Raw genomic sequence first — 21,836 nt, 5'->3', positions numbered from 1 at the left:
GGGCATTGAAGTTGAAACGTGGCTGGGTCTTTCAACATGACAATGATCCAAAGCACACCGCCAGTGCAACGAAGGAGTGGCTTCGTAAGAAGCATTTCAAGGTCCTGGAGTGGCCTAGCCAGTCTCCAGATCTCAACCCTATAGAAAACCTTTGGAGGGAGTTGAAAGTCTGTGTTGCCAAGCGAAAAGCCAAAAACATCACTGCTCTAGAGGAGATCTGCATGGAGGAATGGGCCAAAATACCAATAACAGTGTGTGGCAACCTTGTGAAGACTTACAGAAAACGTTTGACCTCTGTCATTGCCAACAAAGGATATATTACAAAGTATTGAGATGAAATTTGGTTTCTGACCAAATACTTATTTTCCACCATAAAATGTAAATAAAATGTTAAAAAAACAGACAATGTGATTTTCTGGATTTTTTTTTCTCAGTTTGTCTCCCATAGTTGAGGTCTACCTATGATGTAAATTACAGACGCCTCTCATCTTTTTAAGTGGTGGAACTTGCACTATTGCTGACTGACTAAATACTTTTTTGCCCCACTGTATCCCTATTATCATTGCACCCAATTCTTAGCAAAATCACAAATAACTCCATTACATAATTGTGCATTTATAATGATAAATATTCATGTTTCTGCCAACTTACAGTACTGCTGGTTTTTAGGCACATCCGACACCAAAGCTTAGTTGAGGTTGCAAACTCTGGGCCCTATAGCCAAGTCATTTAGTATAAAAGTTTCCTTGCAGTTAGTTTCTCACCTCATCCAACTACTAAAAATATGCAAAGGAACAGTCAACAAAAACTGGTTTTCATCTGAAGACATAGTTATCTTCTCCAGGTAAATACCCTTTTATTAAAGGGATGTTCTCAAGGTTAAAAGTTATCCTCTATCCAAGGATAGGGAATAACTTTCCAATTGCTGGGGGGGGGGGGTTCAACTGCCGTGGCCTTCACAAACCCTAAAAACGAAGCTCTGAAGGTCTATTCATTCAAATGGGAGCACCAAAGATCGCTGAGGATCATCCAAGTGCTGCGATTGGCAATCTCCAGCGCTCCCATTAAGAATTAATCAACCGCATAAACATTAAGCTAAGCTCCATTCAGCTTCAGAGCCCCATTTCTTGGGATTGATGGAAGCCATGGTGGTCAGACCCTCTGTGATCGGAAAATTATACTTTATCCCATGAATAGGGGATAACTTTAAAACTTGTGAACATGCCTTTAATTATGTCCAACAGTCTAAATGGAAGAGCTGCTCTTGGGAAGAAAATTAAGAAATTCTTCCTGCAGCCGCTGGCTTCCAGTCATCAGGGCGGTGCAGGAGCCGTAACATTCTCAGTTCACTACACAGTGAGGACGCTCTTATGATATCCACTCCTTAACTGACAGCCTGTTCTGCACATACACTGCAAATCAGGCTGGAAGTAAAGGAGCAAGTGCTACAATTACAGCCTGCTCTCTGGTTACTGAGCAGTGACCACATCCAACACCTCAATGCCTGGAAGCGAGCAGCTGCAGGGAGACGATAACTTTATTTTCTCCCTGTAGTTTGCTGACCACTATTACACTAGCATTTGCCTGCAGATTACCACTATGTCTGCAAGTACATTACGTTTTTTTTGGCTGACAGCCTTCACTCGTGCAATACAGCTTTGGTCCAAACACGTGCAATTTTTAGTGCTTTCCATAGGCTGCACAGCAGCAAAGCAACAAAATTATAAACATAAATCCCTAACCTTGTGCAGATGCTAACTAAGCAGTATAGACCCAAACTACTGGACTAGCCCCAGTTCGGCCCAACAAAACTGCTATCTTCCATAGCAACAATTGATACCTGCAGTTTGGTGCACATGGTCTGTGCAGACTCTTCTCGAAGAGATTCTGTTTTGTTTTGCTCTTCAACTTCAAGACACATCCAGTCTGCTCAGCCTCCTCAGCAGACTGACTTAGATGAACACCTAGCCTGTTTATATGCAGAGCTAGTCAGGTGTACCATACAAAGCCTGCCGAGCTAGGATTTAACCCTAGCCTACCCTGACATTGCTACACTGTGTAAACAGGACATTTTTGCTGCAGAACGCTCACAGAGGAAAATTACAAAGCACCTTAAAATCAGTTTAAGAGAACCGGTCACGTCCTTTATTGCTATTAAACTGCCCCCAATGTCATCACTAACATGTCTGTCTCAAGCAAAATATCCCAATATTTAGTGCAAAAATCACTTTTTCTACTTTGATGATTGCCCCACATACATCCTGTTTCAGTCATAGGGGGAGGCTGCTCTAGCTTTTCAGTTACGGTGAATGGAATGCATTTGAAATTCTCCAACCCCATCATATTTGCATTCCTTCCAGTCACTGCTCATTATGTCACAGCAATCTCCCAGCAGATCCCGCACTTGCGCAATAAAGCTCAGCTTTCCGGGGATGCGCACTGAATCTGGGTGTACGTCCCAGATTCTTATCCTATGTGCGCATGCTCCAGAGCCTCCGAGTGTCAGCGCGGGAAGACATGGGCACATAACGTGCATTGTCACAAACGGGCACGTGGCCACTGACGCTCCAGAGCATGAGCACATAGGATATGAAGCTGGGACATAGACCCAGATTCAGTGCACATGCCAGGAAAGCATTTGATTGACCGCAACAGAAAGCTAGAGCTGCCCACCTCTATGACTGAAACAGAACGTATGTGGAGCAATCAAAGTATAAAAAGTGATTTTTGCGCTAAATACTTAAACGTTTTGCTTGAGACAAACATGTTGGTGATGCAATGAGAATCACTAACATTGAGGGCAATTTAATAGCAATAAAAGGACGTGACAGGTTCCCTTTAAAACCAGCAATGTTATTAAAGTTACATTGCGAATATTCATGTCAGGGTATTTTCCACAAGGAAAATCTATACAGAAAATCCTTGCATATGCACCCAGTGTGAAAATACTTTACAGAGTTCAATCTGCTTCATTCATACATCTTACTCTACGGCTACACAGAAAAGGGCCGTATAACCACAAACATTTATGAGGCTTGTTGTCATGCTACCAAAGCTATTATTTGGATGTTTAAAAAAAGAAAAGAAAAAAACAGCACAGCCAGTCCATAGATAGCAATCTACAGCTCACATGCAACCTAACACTCAGGTTTTTGCTATGTAATATGAGAGCAGCATAACATATTGAAAAGAAGCCAGACTCCATTGGTGTATCACTTACTGGACGACTTGGTATACTTTTGATAGAATCCTTTTTTTCTCTGCTATAGATGTAGCAGTGCTCAGAATGCTGAGCTGTGTTTGACACCACACACATCGCTGATTGGTGGCTCCCTGTGTACAGTGTATATTGTCAGAAAGCTGCTAATCAGTGGTGGGGGCGGGATATACAGATTAGCTGGACTGTTGTGCACATGAGACAGTCAGGCAGTGATATTCTCGTGGATTGTAATTAAACTACAACACACAGCCTAATAAGCGACATCCCTGGAATCAGGGACTCTGCTGTGAGATTAAATAGCAAAAACAATCTGACCGATTCCTGCTAAAAATTAACACATTCTCTTAAAAGGAAAAATTGCTCATTACTCATTTTTTAGACTATTGGAGAATGAATACTGTACTCATTGGTTTATGTAGCAAATGGTCCCCTTTTCTCTTGCACTTTTTTGTGCCCATACACCTAAGAAAACCCTTTGCAAAGTGTTCATTTAGCCAACAACTGTTTCTCCCCAAAAAACTAATCACATGAACACTTAACATTCTACTCCAAGAACTGGTGGCCCTAAATAACGATATGCCGTATATGTAGAGCTACATAACATTGGGTTATTTGTCTGCACTTTCCTAGCCGCTCCCAGCATCTGATGATTTCCTTTTCTGGTACACCTCCACAACAAATTGGAAACTTTTGAATTTTACAAAATGTTCTTTTATATAAAAGCAGCTTAAACTTTTGCCTTCAATTCCCCTGTAAAGAAACAGAATCATTTACAAGATGAGGGACGGTAAAAAGGCACACTCTCTCTCCATGCAATAAATCTTCTGCGAAAAAGTGGCAGTGTACTTCGGTTGTCACCACCTGGTTTTATTATACCTGGGCCTGAAGGCTTGGGTCACTGATTTACTGCGCTTCTTTAAAGCTCTGACAATCGAGCAGTTAAAAAAAAAAAAATCGCTGTTGAACACCTGGGAAATATTTATTAGCTGTACTTCAGGAAAAACCCTCTGTTTTCTTGAGCACTGTAATAAGCTATACATAAGTAATGCCCCGATACCCGATGACAGGGAAATGGAAACAGACAAAACTCTGTATGTTCTATCACACACGAACAAACGTAAGCTATGCTAGATGCAGGGACAATAATATGACTATTGGGATAGACTGATATACGACTGATATCATTCCTGCAAAAGGCCTGTCATCCAGGAAGCAGGATTCTCTTCTAAAAGAGGTAACTGTAAGCTACAAAGGACCTTAAATGTAGATAGAACCGTTCACTTCCCTATTATGTAATAGTAAGCTTAATAGTCATAAACACAGCTGTATGGCAGCTCCGATTTGTATGGGGCTGGAACACGAGTCCTAGATGCACGAGTTCTCCACTGTATCACTATGTTGGACGCATATTGGGCTTTCATTTCTGCAAGATTTTGTATGTAGGCAACAGAAAATAAATGAAGGCATGCTCCAGAGGTATTCTATCATATACATTCGTCTGTACTGTAATTTTGTATCTCCAAGAAGTGGAAATAAATTCTATCACTTCCACACTTTTGGCTCTTAATTTTGAAAGTCACAAATGTTTGGGGTACATTTTAGCCCTGTAAAAATATGTTTACATTCTCAGAACAATATCTATTGCTTATAGAAATCTAGAAATATTCCTCTACGCAGAATGAGATAAATTCTGAATGATCTAGGAAATAATGTGCTTTGAATAAGTATAAAAAAATGCACACAACTTGGTAATTTCTAGCAAAACGTTTTAGGCTGGTTGACGAAGGAATTTACAATGTATCGTATGTTTGACCCGAATATTCAACTCTCCTCAAGCTATCCTCTAAGGGGTCAAAGAATATGAAATATGGACTACCATAAAACTGATCTATATTTAGTAGTTATCTGAGGAATGAAACATAAAAAGTGAACACTTGGGTTTTAGCTTCCCTGACTAATATAATAAAGGATGAGAACAAACTATAAAAAATGTAAATGTTTTAAAAAATATATATTTATTTTATGTCAATATCTTCAATTCACTTTAGCTATATTAAAGAGGATCTACCATCAGGCCAAAAGTTGCCCCTTTTTGCTCTTATTTTATTTCTGCTGTTCCCCCTTAAAATGCTACTTTTTTATCCGCCACATGGTTCTAGAGATATTGGATTTTTTTCTTTACCGCTAATTTTTATGGTATTTACCAAAGGGGTTTGGTTCGGAGGATTATTAGGGAGAGTTTCTTTAAGCTGCTTTGTATAATTACCCTGTGAGCATCGCCCCTTTTGTAAAGATGTATAAAAATTTGCACTAAATAAAAAAGTCAGTGCAACCAAAATGGCGGAAAAAAATAGTATACTCAAGAGAGCAGCGGGAATAAAATAAGCGCAAAAACAGGCGACTTTCCTCTTTAACCCCTTCATGACATCGCCATTTACCATTTTTTCTCACCTTCTTCCAAGAGCCATAACTTTTTTATTTTTCCAGCCATATAATAATAATCTATTTATATATTCCACAGCGCTTTACATATATTATTATATGGCCATTATAGGGCTTGTTTTTTGCAGGACAAGTTGTACTTGTGAATGATGCATCCATTCTACTACATCGTGTACTGCGGGGGTGTGGAAACCACAAAACGACCAAACAGAATATTATAAACAAAAAATCTTTATTTTAGTACAAAAGACACAATCTAACATTGTCAATACAGGACAATAATGAGACACAGTGAAAAGTTAATGCAGGCCACGAACAAGATACTGCCGTGCAAGACATAAAACATGCAGACCAAAAGGATAATCCCATATAAGTCTCTGTTAGTATGAGGGATCTATACAGAAACACTAAAAGGACAAATGTATCTATATGGGTATGGCCTATATATAACAGGGTACTGCTCATAAATATATTAGGTGTCTCTCTCCACAAGAGACCAGTTCACCATATTATTGCCATGCTGGGCTAAATCTGTATCCACCCTTGTAGCAGTCCCCGTATGCACTATCAAATAGGCTGGACATAATCAAATGCTGGAGGTAACAACCACTCTACATGCCTACCGCAGTGCCACCAGCCCAAAAACATGCCCATATACCAATATACATAGTCCATAGGACCATTCACCAAATGGGATTACAAATACCCACTGCTAGCGTCAATTTCGGGGTGGTAACTACCACTCTCCATATTACCTTCTAGGATGGCGCTGAAATGTTTGTCTGTCCTCGGTCTGCACGTCTGCCCGACGCGCGTTTCGGAGATAAACTCCTTCGTCAGGGGGCCCCCACGCCACGATACAGATTTAGCCCAGCATGGCAATAATATGGTGAACTGGTCTCTTTGTTTTATGTCTTGCACGGCAGTATCTTGTTAGTGGCCTGCATTAACTTTTCACTGTGTCTCATTATTGTCCTGTATTGACAATGTTAGACTGTGTCTTTTGTACTAAAATAAAGATTTTTTGTTTATAATATTCTGTTTCGTCGTTTTGTGGTTTCCACACCCCCGTTGTATGATATAGTAACGACTGGGTTACAATAAGTCCGCTATTAGAACAACATTGGTCAGTGATACCTGGTTAGCAATAGCTATGTTGTTGAGAAATATCATTATTATTCTATCGTGTACTGGAAAATGGGACAGAAGTTCCAAGTGTGTTGAAATTGCAAAAAACCTGCAATTTCACAATAGGTTTTTGAGCTTTTCATTTACCATATTCACTATATGGTAAAACTGACCTGGCAATATGATTCTCAGAATAAGCAGATAAAGATTTATAGTTATTTATTTTATTTAAGTGGTGAAAAATAATCTGAGACCCATAATGTTTTTATTTTTCAGATTATGGGGCTGTGTGATTACTTATTTTTTGCGCCCTGAGGTAGATATGATGCTTTGATCACCTATTATTGTATTTTATTGCAATGTTGCATAAGGCAAAAACAACATTCTGACTTTTTTCATTACGCCATTTACCGGTCAGATTAATTTATTTTATATTTTGCTAGATTGATCTTTTACGAATGCAGTTTGGTCAAATAAGTGGTTCTTTTACAGTCCTATTTTTAATGGGGCAAAGGCAGGTGATTTCAACTTGTGCTTGGTTTATTTTTCATATTTTACATTTTTTTATTTAATTTTTACTGTATTTAATCTCTTCATGACCTTGAGACCTATAGGACCAGCGGCTTCTGGCAACACCGGCTCCTCAGTACCTCGGCACCCCGCCTCTGGAATATTAGCGCCATTTTCTACAGCGAGTCCTCGCCGTCCCGGTGCGCCCTACTCCTTATACACCCTCCAGAACCCCCGAGGTGTTTGCCAGGTTATATTTGTGCGCGGGCCTTTTGGGCCTATGCGTCGCGCTGTTTTGCCTCCAGTTTCATAAGAGATGTTTCTGATGAAGGTCTTGTGACCGAAAACGTTTAAAAACTCTTGAACTGGTCGCACAAATAAACTAAATTTTCACGTTCACCTTGCAAATTAATCTCTGAGTGCCAAGTGCTTTATTATTTCTTGGGACCTATAGGTACATCCAAGGTTGCGTCCCCCTGTTTGCTGTGGGCTCTGAGTCCGTAACTTTTCCAGCACTTCAGCTGATTTCAGAAATTGACACGCTGCGGTCTTGAAAGACACGCCGCATGCCCATCTCCACGGGTGATCAGCTTACTACTATGTACGCATAGTGAACATGGGATTTCTAGAAATCCCATCCACTACGCTACCACATGCGGCTGCTGCGGGCTTGACGCTGCATAAATATGCAGCGGCAAACCCACAGCAATTGCTGTTCATGGGCACATACCCTTAGAGGCACACGATGGCTTATTAAATCATCCGTCATATATGGAGAAATGTGTTGTCTCATATCGTGTTAGCAGTAGATTTAGCAGTGAGAACAAGCATCTGTAGTCATCAGTAATAGAATGACATGGGATCTCCAATACAAAAAATAAAGATCATTATAACTTATAAAGGCATGCCATGCGTATGTTTATGACGACCATTAATCTTCTGAGGTAACTAATATTGTTTGGTTTGGCAAGATTACAAATTGGATCTTGAAGACGCTATCCTAGACAATAGGACCAGGAGATGACCACTTTGTAGAAGCTGCAGGAGAAACTTCTTAAGGTACTGTACCTTCACACTGAGCGACTTTAGAACGATAACGATAGTGATCCGTGACGTTGCAGCGTCCTGGAAAGCGATATCGTTGTGTTTGACACGCAGCAGCGATCAGGATCCTGCTGTGATATCGCTGGTCAGAGCTAGAAGTCCAGAACTTTATTTGGTCGTCAGATCGGCGTGTATCGTTGTGTTTCACAGCAAAAGCAACGATGCCAGCAATGTTTTACAATGGTAACCAGGGTAAATATCGGGTTACTAAGCGCAGGGCCGCGATTAGTAACCCGATGTTTACCCTGGTTACCATTGTAAATGTAAAAAAAAAAAAAACACTATATACTCACATTCCGGTGCCTGTCACGTCCCCCGGCGTCCGCTTCCCTGCGCTCCTCCTGCATCCTATGTCAGCGCCGGCCGGCCGTAAAGCAGGGCACAGCGGTGACGTCACCGCTCTGCTTTCCGGCGGTGCTTACACAGGATGCAGGAGGAGTGCCGGGAAGCGGACGCCGGGGGACGTGACAAGCACCGGAATGTGAGTATGTGTTTTGTTTTTTTTTACATTTACAATGGTAACCAGGGTAAACATCGGGTTACTAAGCGCGGCCCTGCGCTTAGTAACCCAATGTTTACCCTGGTTACCCGGGGACTTCGGCATCGTTGGTCGCTGGAGAGCTGTGTGTGTGACAGCTCTCCAGCGATCACACAGCGACGCTGCAGCGATCGGCATCGTTGTCTATATCGCTGCAGCGTCGCTTAATGTGACGGTACCTTTAGCCGACTGACATAGAATGTCAATGACATACAGGCTTTCACAGCAATGTGAATTGCTCACTGAGTACTGGCAAGCTGCCAAGCAATGCCACCTACTGTCAGCAGCTCGGCAGTGACTTTAAAGGTACCGTCACATTAAGCGACGCTGCAGCGATATAGACAACGATGCCGATCACTGCAGCGTCGCTGTTTCGTCGTTGTGTGGTCGCTGGAGAGCTGTCACACAGTCAGCTCTCCAGCGACCAACGATGCCGAAGTCCCCGGGTAACCAGGGTAAACATCGGGTTACTAAGCGCAGGGCCGCGCTTAGTAACCCGATGTTTACCCTGGTTACCAGTGTAAATGTAAAAAAAAAACAAACACTACATACTTACATTCCGGTGCCTGTCGCGTCCCCCGGCGTCCGCTTCCCTGCACTGTGTAAGCGCCGGCCCTAAAGCAGAACGGTGACATCACCGCTGTGCTTTGCTTTACGGCCAGCACTGACACATTCAGTGCAGGAAGCTCTGAGCAGCAGCGTGGACGCCGGGGGACGTGACACACATCAGAAGGCGAGTATGTACTGTTTTTTTTTTTACTTTTACAATGGTAACCAGGGTAAATATCGGGTTACTAAGCGCGGCCCTGCGCTTAGTAACCCGATATTTACCCTGGTTACCATTGTAAAACATTGCTGGCATCGTTGCTTTTGCTGTCAAACACAACGATACACGCCGATCTGACAACCAAATAAAGTTCTGGCCTTCTAGCTCCGACCAGCGATATCACAGCAGGATCCAGATCGCTGCTGCGTGTCAAACACAACGATATCGCTATCCAGGACGCTGCAACGTCACGGATCGCTATCGTTATTGTTGGAAAGTTGGTCAGTGTGAAGGTACCTTAAGAATACAGGATTTATTGCAGAAATTTCCTGAAGAAAACCAGAAATTTTCTGCAAGAAATCCGCATGCTTCTTTTCGCGTTTTTTCCCCGTTTTTTCTGCGTTTTTTTTTTTAGCATTTTGCAAGCATAATTAACTTGCAGAATGCTAAAGTTTTCCAAGCAATCTGTAGCATCGCTTGGAAAACTGATTGACAGGTTGGTCACACTTGTCAAACATAGTGCGTGACAAGTGTGACCAACTTTTTACTATAGATGCAGCCTATGCAGCATCAATAGTAAGAAGATATAATGTTAAAAATAATTAAAAAATTAAAAAAAAATGTTATACTCACCCTCTGATGGCCCCCGATCTCCTCAGCTGTTGCTTTGTGTGTAGGACCGGCCATGACCGCGACGTCATCGCAGGTCCTTCACACAGAGCATCTATAGGAATGGAAGAGAGAGCATGCACCGATGAGAGGCGGGAAGACTCCGGGGCCATCAGAAGGTGAGTATATCACTATTTTTTATTTTAATTCTTTTTTTTACCAATTATATGGTGCCCAGTCAGTGGAGGAAAGTCTCCTCTCCTCCACCCTGGGTACCAACCGCACATGATCTGCTTACTTCCCGCATGGTGTGCACAGCCCCATGCGAGAAGTAAGCAGATCAATGCATTCCTAGGTGTGCGGAATCCCCGCGATTCCGCAAATTAATGAACATGTGCGAGAGGGATGGATGATGGAGGGAGGAAGAGATGGATGAGGGAGGAAGAGATGGATGAGGGAGGTAGAGATGGTTGGATGAATGAAGAAGGGAGGGAGAAAGAGAGGGATGGAAGGATGGATAAGTGATGGATGTTTGAGGGAGGGATGGATGAGGGAGGGATGGATGCGGGAGGGAGGGATGGATGCGGGAGGGAGGGATGGATGCACACAGCACATTATACTCAGCTATGTAGAAGTCTTTACCTTACTGGTTAGTCCAATTAGCTGAGTCATACCCCTGCTGTCTAGCACGGTGTGCTGCGGGAGGCTTGAGCAGGAAGCAAGATGGGGAGGGTCTGGCAGAGACTGGAGACGACTCTAGTCAGGAAGTGAGCAGCTTCACCAGAATTATTAGACAAGTGTGATATCTAGGACACAATGCAGGATGCTGGCATGGAGTATATTAAAAACTGTCAGCATTCTGCAGCCTAGGTACACACAAATTATACAGAAGGCCCGGACAACCCCTTTAAGTATTTGTGAAATATCTAATGTTTTTATACCTTGTCCAAGACATTGCACTGACTTTTTTCGGTAGCAAAGAGATCCTTTTTCTTTTTCATAGTGATGGAAACCTTGGGACATCCTTCTTAAAGGGAAGGTGCCACCAGTTTTCTTGTAGTTTGTTTTTTTGTGAAATTAAGCTTAAAATAGTAAATAAAATGTATTAATGCAATGTTTGCACTGTTTGCAAACATTTCTATATGAAAAATATTATATATTTTCTTACAAATATATATATTGACCACTAGGGGGAGCATTTTCCGTTTTAGACCTCAAGCAGCTATAGTAAGACTTACCAGCTTTACTGTTAGCTGGAAAATCTGGGCAGTAACTGCTGACATCAGCATTTCCCTCCCCTTTTGGGTGGTCTAATATCCCTGGGGCAGAATGAAGAGCAGCATCACAGGGCAGAGCCATTTTGTGTGTGACTGCCCTGTGATCTGCTGTCACCAGCAGTTACTGCATCAGAAGCACAGTTAGTTTATGTGGGGTGTATGGAGCAGCATTGTCTGTGCGGAGCTGTCTGTGGCTCATCCCTCAGTAAGATAAGGAGCTCCAGGTCTGCAGTGAATGGCCGGCATTGTGGAGGGAGGGGGGAGATACATTGTATGGCAGAGAGAGGTGTCAGGTGTCACCTCTCTCTGCAGGCTGTGAAAGGAGCTCCTGTGATGGAGAGTAAGTGGAGCTTGGCAGAGAGCACTGGGCTATAGTAAAATGGCAGCTAGTCACACCTACAGCAGTGAGTTGTGCAGCCCACAGAGGCGTGCCCAGCTCACTGCTAACACCTCTCCAATGTTAAAGATAGGGTCAGCGCCGGTCTATTATCTCCTATGTCCATGGGGTGCTGTAAAATGACACTGTTAGTGCCCTGCTACTGCTGCAAAACCAAGATGTCAGCCCCCAGTTCCTTCTTTAAACACATATAACACACGAAATCTGTTTCACATGCATCTAAAACTTGGTTATAGCAGCATGTTATGCTACATTACAGTGATTTATTAATGATCTACAAACGCGGTACCTTACCTTTAAGTAGTTTTCCTTTAATTGTGCTAACCTGGCAAACTAATTATCACAATTGTTTGAGATTAATTTCAGTGGTCCAAAGAACTTGAGACCCAATAATATCAATGAGTTTATTTAAAAAATATATTACATTTATCTGATTGTTGAAAGTTATCAGTTAGGGGAAGGGTACAAAAAAAATTCCATAGCATTAAACGTACCAAGTGTAAGGCAGTGACCATGTTATATGCGAGGGTCGCTATGTGTCCCCCAGGATGTGCAGAGACGCATATGGAGGCCGTGGGAGTACATTGCAGTCACAAACATAGCTGTAATTGCAATGCAAAATAAAAGTGAGCATTGGTCTTGGGTATGCTATGTGTCCAGGGCAGAGATAACCTGTTCTGGGCTTTTATTTTTGAAACGGACTACAGGATGCAGTGGGTCAGTCCGTTTCCTCCCCGGCCCTGGTTTTCCATGTGGCCGACGACCACAGGTTCTTTTGTAAAAACCCTTGCAGCAGAGGGTTGGGTGGGTCAGTGTGGAGTTTGCAGCAAGAAGAGCAGACGGCTCAGCAGAAGCTCAAATGTGTGAGGAAACACACAGCCAAGCAGAGTAAACTTCTGGCACTCCGCAGTGTAATACGGTGGTGCAGTTGCCCTCGGAAACCGGATGCACTTATGGACTGTCGTGTTTCCCGGCTGCAATCCGGAGGATACTGTGTACTGCGCACTGTGTGAGTTTGGACATTAAACACGTTTTAATTTGAACTTTGCTGGGTCACTGCGCAGCGTGGATACCGCTGCACTACACATGGAACACTGTAAAGACTGTCATCTACAAGTGATTTAAATTTGGCACAACAATGACATTATCTAAAACTGGACATCCCTCAAAAATTGATAAAAAAGACAATGATAACATTGGTTTGAGAGGCTGCCAAGGGGGCTACAGTGCTGAAGGAACTACTGTGAAATTTTGGTTGTGTCCTACATGTGACCACAATCTACCATATTCACCATATACCTTGCGGGTGGAATAGAGTTGCACTACAGAACCCTTTTTCTTATAAAGAAAAACATCCAAGATTGGCTATGTTTAGCAAAAAACCTACATTAAGTCTGAAGATGGAAGATAGGTTATGGTTTGATACGACCAAGGTTGAACTTTTTGGCCATAATTCCAAAAGGTATGTTTGGAGCAAAGCCAACACTGCGTATCAGCAAATGAACACTAAAGTGAAGCATGGTGGAGGCACCATTGCACTTGGGGGCTGCTATTTGGCAGCGGGAAATGAGGCTTTAGTCAAGATCAAGTGAATCTTGACTAAAGCCTCATTTCCCATGACAAATAGCAGCCCCAAGTTTAATGGTGCCTCCACCATGCTTCACTTTGGTGTTCATTTGCTGATACGCAGTGTTGCCTTAGCGACAAACATACCTTTTGGAATTATGGCCAAAAAGTTCAGTCAGTTTTACATCAAAATGTTAAATCTTGAGCATGACAATGACCATAAGTATACCTCCAAAATCAACAAAAGAATGGCTTCGCCCGAAGGTTCAAGTTTGGGAATGGCCCAGACAGAGCCCAGGAATGAATACACTTGAAAATCCGTGGGTTGACCTGAAGAGGGCTGTACAAAGGAGATGTCCTTGTAATCTGACAGATTTGAAGCACTTCTACCCAAAAAGACCGAATGCTGTCATAAATTCAAAGGGCCCTTTAACAAAGTATTAGCTTATTGCATGCATATTTATGCAACCACATTATTTTTGTACTTTATTTTTCCACTTCACAAGATTGCAGTTTATATTTTCAGGTTTTCCCAAAATCTTTACCAAAAACTAAATCAAACTGCATGTGTGTATTCAGCCTAATAGTGAAAATTCTCATTTTGTCAGACTCTTTCATACAAATAGAAAGGTGAAGACAACATTACCTAATAGGACTGCAACAGAAGAAGAAAAAGAGTTTTCGGTCTCCCTTTTATTCAAGCAACCAAAAAATCTTTCATGATCCTGTCACGCAAATGTTTATTTTAATGAAGACACTCCAGCCTTACGAGAACACATCAAATGACAGCTACTAGGAAAATATAAACTCCCATCTGTCTGGCTTTCAATGAGCTCTTTTGTGCTTTGGTGTCCTTTCTGCTGCTATTCTATGCTGTGAGGAAGCCCCTGATGCTTGATGGGACTCAGGCCCCCCATCCATCTTTAGACAATAGCCATGCCTGACAACACTGCCTTTCATTCATCTTCATTTGTCCAATCACATCCTGTCATTCTTATGTAAATTGGACACTTGAGGATGCATCTTTTCTACACTCTGTGATAAGGTGGAGAAAGGCTGTCAAGGGCCCCAGGGTGCCATCATGGACAGCAGACCCGGCCTTTATGCTGTGCCTTGTTCTTTGCATCCCAGCTAATGTGTCTGAGATTAACATCCAGCTCAATAGGAGACAAAGTAATCCCATTTCTCAGCTCCCCTTAACACCCACATGGGGGACAGTCAGTGTCTTATGACATGGCTTGCCTTCATTGTACTGGAAATTAACTCTTTAAATTTGAACATTCCTACAAATAGGCTGCAGTATTATGTAGTCCACCAAGAATCAAGATTACAGCGAGAAGTGAAAAGGCTATTTACAACCGTAGTGGAAAGGCATGGTATTTTATTTTTCACCAGTGCAATAATTGACTTTAGTCATTTTTCTTTTGCAGTATACAAAGTTTCATTAATTGTGAGATCCAAGAAGCATCGTTTCTCCTTGTGGAGAGTGACATGTTAAGCATGTCGAGGTGAGGAGACTTTTTTAAAGCCGCAGTGCTCCTCTGGGAAATATGTAAATTGTCTCTTCATTAATTGTGAGACAAAGTCACGGACTTCAAATGGCCAAACATTTGCAAAATCACACAAGAAGATGCCGAATCTGGACTAAAGTTGTCTGGATATTTTTTTTATATGTTAACAATCTTAAAGCGCTATGCCCCAAAATTATTATTACCCTTAGGATAAAGAATGACTTGCTGATTGCTGAGGATCTGACCACTGGGGATCCTAGAAATCGGGGGGTCTGAAATGTCGAGGTTGTGTCTCAGTATCTCCCTCTTGAACAGAATGTACGGGAACACAGGAGAAAGTTGAGTACCGCGCTTAGTTTCCTCTTGCAACTCCATAACAATGAATGGAGCAGAGGACGAGCACCTACGCTCAATTGTCAATTCTCAGGGTGCCTAAGCCCCGAACTCAGTATCACTGAGGTTTCCTGGTAGATAGGCCTCAGCAATCTTCCCCTATCCAATGGATAAGAGATAGCAGAATTCTTTGGAAGGAATAACCCTTAAAGGGAATCTGTCATCATGTTTTTGCCACCTAATCTGAGAGCAGTATAATGTAGAGACAAACCCCGATTGCAGCGATGTATCAGTTACTGGGCTGCTTAGTGTTGTTTTGATAAAATCACTGGTTTATCAGCAGGAGATTATCACTAGAGGACTAGCAATCCCGCTGTCAGGTTGTTCTCCATATTCATGGGCTCAGTATAACCCCAACCCCACCACTAATTGGCAGCTTCTGTGGACACTTCTTAAAAGAGTAGAAGGCTGGCAATCATTGGTGCAGGTGGGAATACACAGAGCTCAGCATTCACACAAATGATGGATCTGCAGCAGAAAAAAACAGTGATTTCATCAAAATGTCAGCAAGCAGCCGAGTGATACATCTCTGGAATAAGGGTCTTGAGGCTCAAGAGAAGGAGCGTTCTTTGCACAAATTTTTCTGGAATGGTTTTCTGTCACCACCTGAATTTGCGGAACCCCTGGGGTGGTAATACATGGAAAACCTCAGCAGAAGTGACCATATTTTGGAAAATATACCACCCATCATTAAGCATTTATAAAGGGTTGCAGCTACAATTTTAACCCCAAAAGTTGTTTTCAATAAAATTAATGTGTAGCAGACGGCAAAAGGTGAATATTGTTATTCCTCCCTCCCCTAGTGAGGTTTATTAGTTTTCCAAGTTGACAGTGTGACATAAGTGATATATTAAATGTAATGGTTTGTATTAGTAACGAGAAACCACACATATTACTTTTCTTTATGTTTTCAACAGTTCAAAAAAATTTAAAGTATTAATGTTTTAATTACAAAAAGACTCGATATAAAATATGAAAATTAATTTAAAACGTTTTCATATTTAGGGGGAGCAGAAATTTAGCATCAAAACCTAGTGCACTGCTGGCTCCCATTACAACTGCAGTAAACGAGGGCGGGGTCTTCGCTCCGGTGTCTAATGTCACCCCCTCGCCTTCCCTTCTGGGCGTTTACAAGATGAAGCTTAGTATCACAGTGGGAGCCATTTTATTGGTGACTGCAAAGTGATACTGAAATATGGATAGTGTCACCAAAGACTGTTGGCAGCGCCAATTCTGTTAGTTGGCGCTGCGCTGCTCAAACATGATAGGATTAGATACACAACAAGCGTCACCCGTGATGGATTTAGAAACATGGCTTAGCACACTGCATCGCACATGACCGGCTTACATACACAGCTGAGAGGACTGTATCACACATGACAAGCTTAGATACACAGCTCATTGGACTGTATCACACATGAAGGGATTAGATTCATGGTTGCATCACACATGACAGGCTTAGATACACGGCCCAGCAGACTATCACAAATGAGGTGCTTAGATACATAGCTCAGTGGACTGTATCACACATGATGGGCTTAGAAACAGGGCTCAACAGACTGCATCACGAATTACGGGCTTAGATACACGGCTCAGCGGACTGCATCACAAGCTTAGATGTACGACTCAGCTGACTGCATTATATATGATGGATTAGACATATGACTAAATCACAGATGATGGACTTAAGATACTTGGCTCTGCTCAGTCAGTGAAGAGCCTCATTCTGATGTCAGTAATGATGTCTGAACGATCTATTTATATAATTGCCTTGTAATGTTTTTATTTCCTGTTCTGTCCAGATGTCACCGTATCCCAGAATTCCAAGCGGAGGAGGTTCACCGACCGCCATATTGGGACACCCAAGTGAAGGGTGTCTCAATATGGAAACTGCTGCTGGTACCAACCTATTGCGCGGTACCACCAGCGGAACACCGTCGCACCACACACACACTCTATATGGCGTACGCACCATACACACTGACACTTTCACACTCACACACACTCATGCAGCCTCTTGCACGGTACCACCAGCGGAACACCGTCACGAACACGCCACCGCCGCGATCAGCTGAATGATTCACTGACTGCCGCCGGATCTATCTGTCTGCACAAAGATGGCGGCGGTCTGATTTACTGTGCCTGCGTGAAATACAAGCAGGTGCACTGAATCATTCAGCTGATTCCGGCGGCAGATGCGTGACGTGTCTACAGGCAGAGGAAGCCGGTCACATTAAAGGGGTTTTCCCACAAACGAAAGTTCATCTTAAAAATTGACTGTTTGATCGTGTACGGAGCATACCACATCTCCTAGGCAGGGGAGGATGTAAAAGACAATACTGACATTACAGCAGGGGATCAAAGTGGATTCATTTTGTGAGGTAAAATATTTCAGACTGTTTTAAAAAATATTTTACCTCACAAAGTGCTGCACTTTATTTACATGCTCAGTAGTGATCAGTACTAGGGAGTCAAAGTTAAGGAGTCGGGAGTCACGGAAATTGAGGAGCTGATGAAGGGCTTATTTTTGCATGCTGAACCGTAGTGTTTATGGGTACTATTGTGGGGCTCGTCACACTGAGAGCTTTATATTCAGCTTTTCCAAGTGGAATGATTATATAACTGCAATTCTGGGCTTAGTATGTTCATGCTCATAATTTCTAATATGGGTTATTATAGGCACTGTAATACCAAATATGTATAGTTTATACTCAATAACTATCTCAAAACAAAATAATACAAATAAAAAATGGGGTTTTGTGTGTTGCCATATTTTTAGAGTCTTAACTACGGTATATTATTTTCTGCAACAAGTGTATGAGTGCTGGTTTTTTTGTTACCAGCTGTAATTTTAGTTGGCATATAGTTTGGGCTTGTGACTGTATTTTGCAAAACAATTTCGAGACAAAGGGAGCAAAAAACAGGAATTCTGTCTTATTTTTATGGTGATCATATAACTAAGTGACAAGTGAGCTTCATAGTTCGGGTAACTACAGACACAGAGATCTCAAATGTGTGCATTTTTTGCAATAATAAAGGAGTTAAAGGGGCTTTACTTATTCAGAATTTCCAATATCCCTCAGGCTTTACTCGCCATCCCAGGTCCATAGGTTAGTGCTACTCCTGGTGTCTGTCACTGTCTGTAGGCCTGATGTCACATCGGTAAGCTCAATGCGCTGGATGGCTATGCTTGGCAGAAGGTACAAGAAGACACTCAGTCACTGAGCTCAGACCAGACTAGCTGAATTACAAATGACCTGACGTCAACTTTGCAGACATTAACAGGCACTGGAAGGATTGGTGGAGACTCAGTGTTGGACCAGGAAAGGTTGAGTAAACCACGGCTTTTTAAAACAAATTGTACCTAGGGACAGATGTTTTATGATGAACAAAAACCCCTTAAAAAACAACAATAAAAGAGGCAAATCCATCACTTTTATTTTATTTTTCTAAACATTTTTTAATGTACTTTGCTGGTGTGATACACACCTAGCATCACACAGGGACAGGAGATCACACACCTCTTTCCTGTCTATACTGCAGCATGGCATCTTCTCCAAAGCCCCACTGTCCTCCTGTACAATGGTTATCGAGTTGGAGGTGGGGAATTTAACATGCTCAGCCTGGATCGCAGCTAAAAATGTGACCCAGACTAGAACTGCCCCTGTAGTAATGACCCAGACCAAGATATCTGGGATTGAAATGCAAGTCGGGAGTAACAGCTTTAGGGTACTGTCACACAGTGGCACTTTTGTCGCTACGACGGTACGATCCGTGACGTTCCAGCGATATCCATGCGATATCGCTGTGTCTGACACGCAGCAGCGATCAGAGACCCTGCTGAGAATCGTATGTCGTAGCAGATCGTTTGGAACTTTCTTTCGTCGCTGGATCTCCCGCTGTCATCGTTGGATCGGTGTGTGTGACACCGATCCAACGATGCGTTCGCTTGTAACCAGGGTAAACATCGGGTTACTAAGCGCAGGGCCGCGCTTAGTAACCCGATGTTTACCCTGGTTACCATCGTAAAAGTAAAAAAAAAAAAAACAGTACATACTCACATTCCGGTGTCCTTCAGGTCCCTCGCAGTCTGCTTCCCGCTCTGACTGACTCCCGGCCGGAAAGTAAGAGCAGATCACAGCGGTGACGTCACCGCTGTGATCTGCTTTCACTTTACGGCGGCACTCAGTCAGAGCGGGAAGCAGACTGCGAGGGACCTCACGGACACCGGAATGTGAGTATGTACGTTTTTTTTTTTTTTACTTTTACGATGGTAACCAGGGTAAACATCGGGTTACTAAGCGCGGCCTTGCTTAGTAACCCGATGTTTACCCTGGTTACCCGGGGCCTTCGGCATCGTTGGTCGCTGGAGAGCTGTCTGTATGACAGCTCCCCAGCGACCACACAACGACTTTCCAACGATCACGGCCAGGTCGTATCGCTGGTCGTGATCGTTGGAAAGTTGCAGAGTGTGACAGTACCCTTAGGGTACCGTCACACAGTACCATTTACATCGCTTCGACGGCACGATTCGTGACGTCGCAGCGTCGTATGATTATCGCTCCAGCGTCGTAGACTGCGGTCACACGTTGCAATCACGGCGCTGGAGCGATGCCGAAATCCCCGGGTAACCAGGGTAAACATCGGGTTACTAAGCGCAGGGCCGCGCTTAGTAACCCGATGTTTACCGTGGTTACCAGCGTAAAAGTAAAAAACAACAAACCGTACATACTTACCATCTGATGTCCGTCAGGTCCCTTGCAGTCTGCTTCCCGCTGTGACTGTCTGCCGGCCGGAAAGTGAGAGCAGATCACAGCGGTGACGTTGCCGCTGCGCTCTGCTCTCACTGTACGGCCGGATCTCAGTCAGAGCAGAAAGCAGACGGCAAAGGGACCTGACGGACATCAGATGGTGAGTATGTACGGTTTGTTGTTTTTTACATTTACGCTGGTAACCACGGTAAACATCGGGTTACTAAGCGCAGCCCTGCGCTTAGTTACCCGATGTTTACCCTGGTTACCAGCGAACGCATCGCTGGATCGCTGTCACACACAACGATCCAGCGATGACAGCGGGAGATCCAGCGACGAAAAAAAGTTTCAAACGATGTGCTACGACGTACGATTCTCAGCTGGGTGCCTGATCGCAGTAGCGTGTCAGACACTGCGAGATCGTAACGATATCGCTACAACGTCACGAATCGTGCCGTCGTAGCGATAAAAATGCCACTGTGTGACGGTACCCTTAGACACCTGCACTGCTTAAAATTCCGCAATGATAAGATTCTTATCTAATTTTGAAGCTGAGAATCTGCAATCCGGGCTGAGATATGAGAATTCGTAGTGAGGCTGTATCTCATACGTACTTGGCTACAGAGTTGCCACCCTGCAAGGATGTATGAGATACGTTCTTGGCAAGGAAAGGGTGAAAGGCGCTTGTTCACTTTATCTTTATTTTTGACCAGTCCATACTCGAATTGAAAAACAACTTTTTAAGTTGCAGTACTGGAGAAGATTTATGGACAGGTCTGGTCACCTACTCCTCCATAAACTCCTATTTTGTGCAGTCAAAATTACGTCCACAATCTTGTTATTTAAAATAAAGATAAAACCTTCAACCCACAACACTGGTCTTAACATCTGAGGAAAAGTTATTATCAAATGGGTTTTCCAGCCCATGCTTTGACTCCGACAGTGACATTAACATGCTAAATGCCAACATTGTGTTTGGATGTCAAATGGCTTGCTGATTCGAGTGGTCGTCACGTTCTAAGGTTCCACTGAGAGAATCAGGATGAGAAGCTAGGAGGCAAGAGACCAGAAGTGTGCAAATCGCATATGACCAGTCATGTGATGAGCAGTAAGCACACCCGAATCCTAACAGTATGTACATTACAAAGCATTTGCTATTGCCAAGCAGAGGCATGGACCTTCCTGAGCTGGTACTATAAAGTGGGCACACTTTTATACTGCACTTACAGTATATCACAAAAGTGAGTACACCCCTCACATTTTTGTAAATATTTTTTTTATATCTTTTCATGGGACAACACTGAAGCAATGACCCTTTGATACAAAGTAGTCAGTGTACAACTTATATAACAGTGTAAATTTGGTGTGCCCTCTAAAGTCAACTTATAGCTATTAATGTCTAAACCACTGGCAACAAAAGTGAGTACACCCCAAAGTGAAAAAGGCCACATTGTGCCAAATTAGTAATATTCCCTCCCCAGTGTCATGTGACTCATTAGCGTTACAAGGTCTCAGGTGTGAATGTGGAGCAGGTGTGTTAAATTTGGTGTTATCGCTTTTACACTCTTTCATACTGGTCACTAAGTTCAACAGGGCTCCTCATGGCAAAGAAAGCTCTGAGGAT

At 42.9% G+C, this 21,836-nt stretch overlaps 1 protein-coding gene and 1 long non-coding RNA gene across 2 annotated transcripts in view; one reads left to right on the top strand and one right to left on the bottom strand.

Annotated features, from left to right (window-relative positions):
* Positions 1-21,836, bottom strand: part of AFG2A (AAA ATPase AFG2A) — a 701,600-nt gene that overhangs the window by 422,522 nt on the left and 257,242 nt on the right. The window lies entirely within an intron of this gene.
* The window catches only part of LOC143790179 (uncharacterized), a 74,989-nt gene continuing 57,510 nt past the window's right edge, over positions 4,358-21,836 (top strand). Inside the window, exon 1 of the long non-coding RNA XR_013219507.1 lies at positions 4,358-4,454. This is a non-coding gene — a long non-coding RNA (uncharacterized LOC143790179). The remainder of the gene's footprint in view (positions 4,455-21,836) is intronic.

Source organism: Ranitomeya variabilis, chromosome 1 (genome assembly GCF_051348905.1).
Source record: "Ranitomeya variabilis isolate aRanVar5 chromosome 1, aRanVar5.hap1, whole genome shotgun sequence".
Taxonomy (NCBI): Eukaryota; Metazoa; Chordata; class Amphibia; order Anura; family Dendrobatidae; genus Ranitomeya; species Ranitomeya variabilis.
The sequence above is the reverse complement of the archived record's forward strand: the minus strand, read 5'-3'. Positions and strand labels throughout refer to the sequence as shown.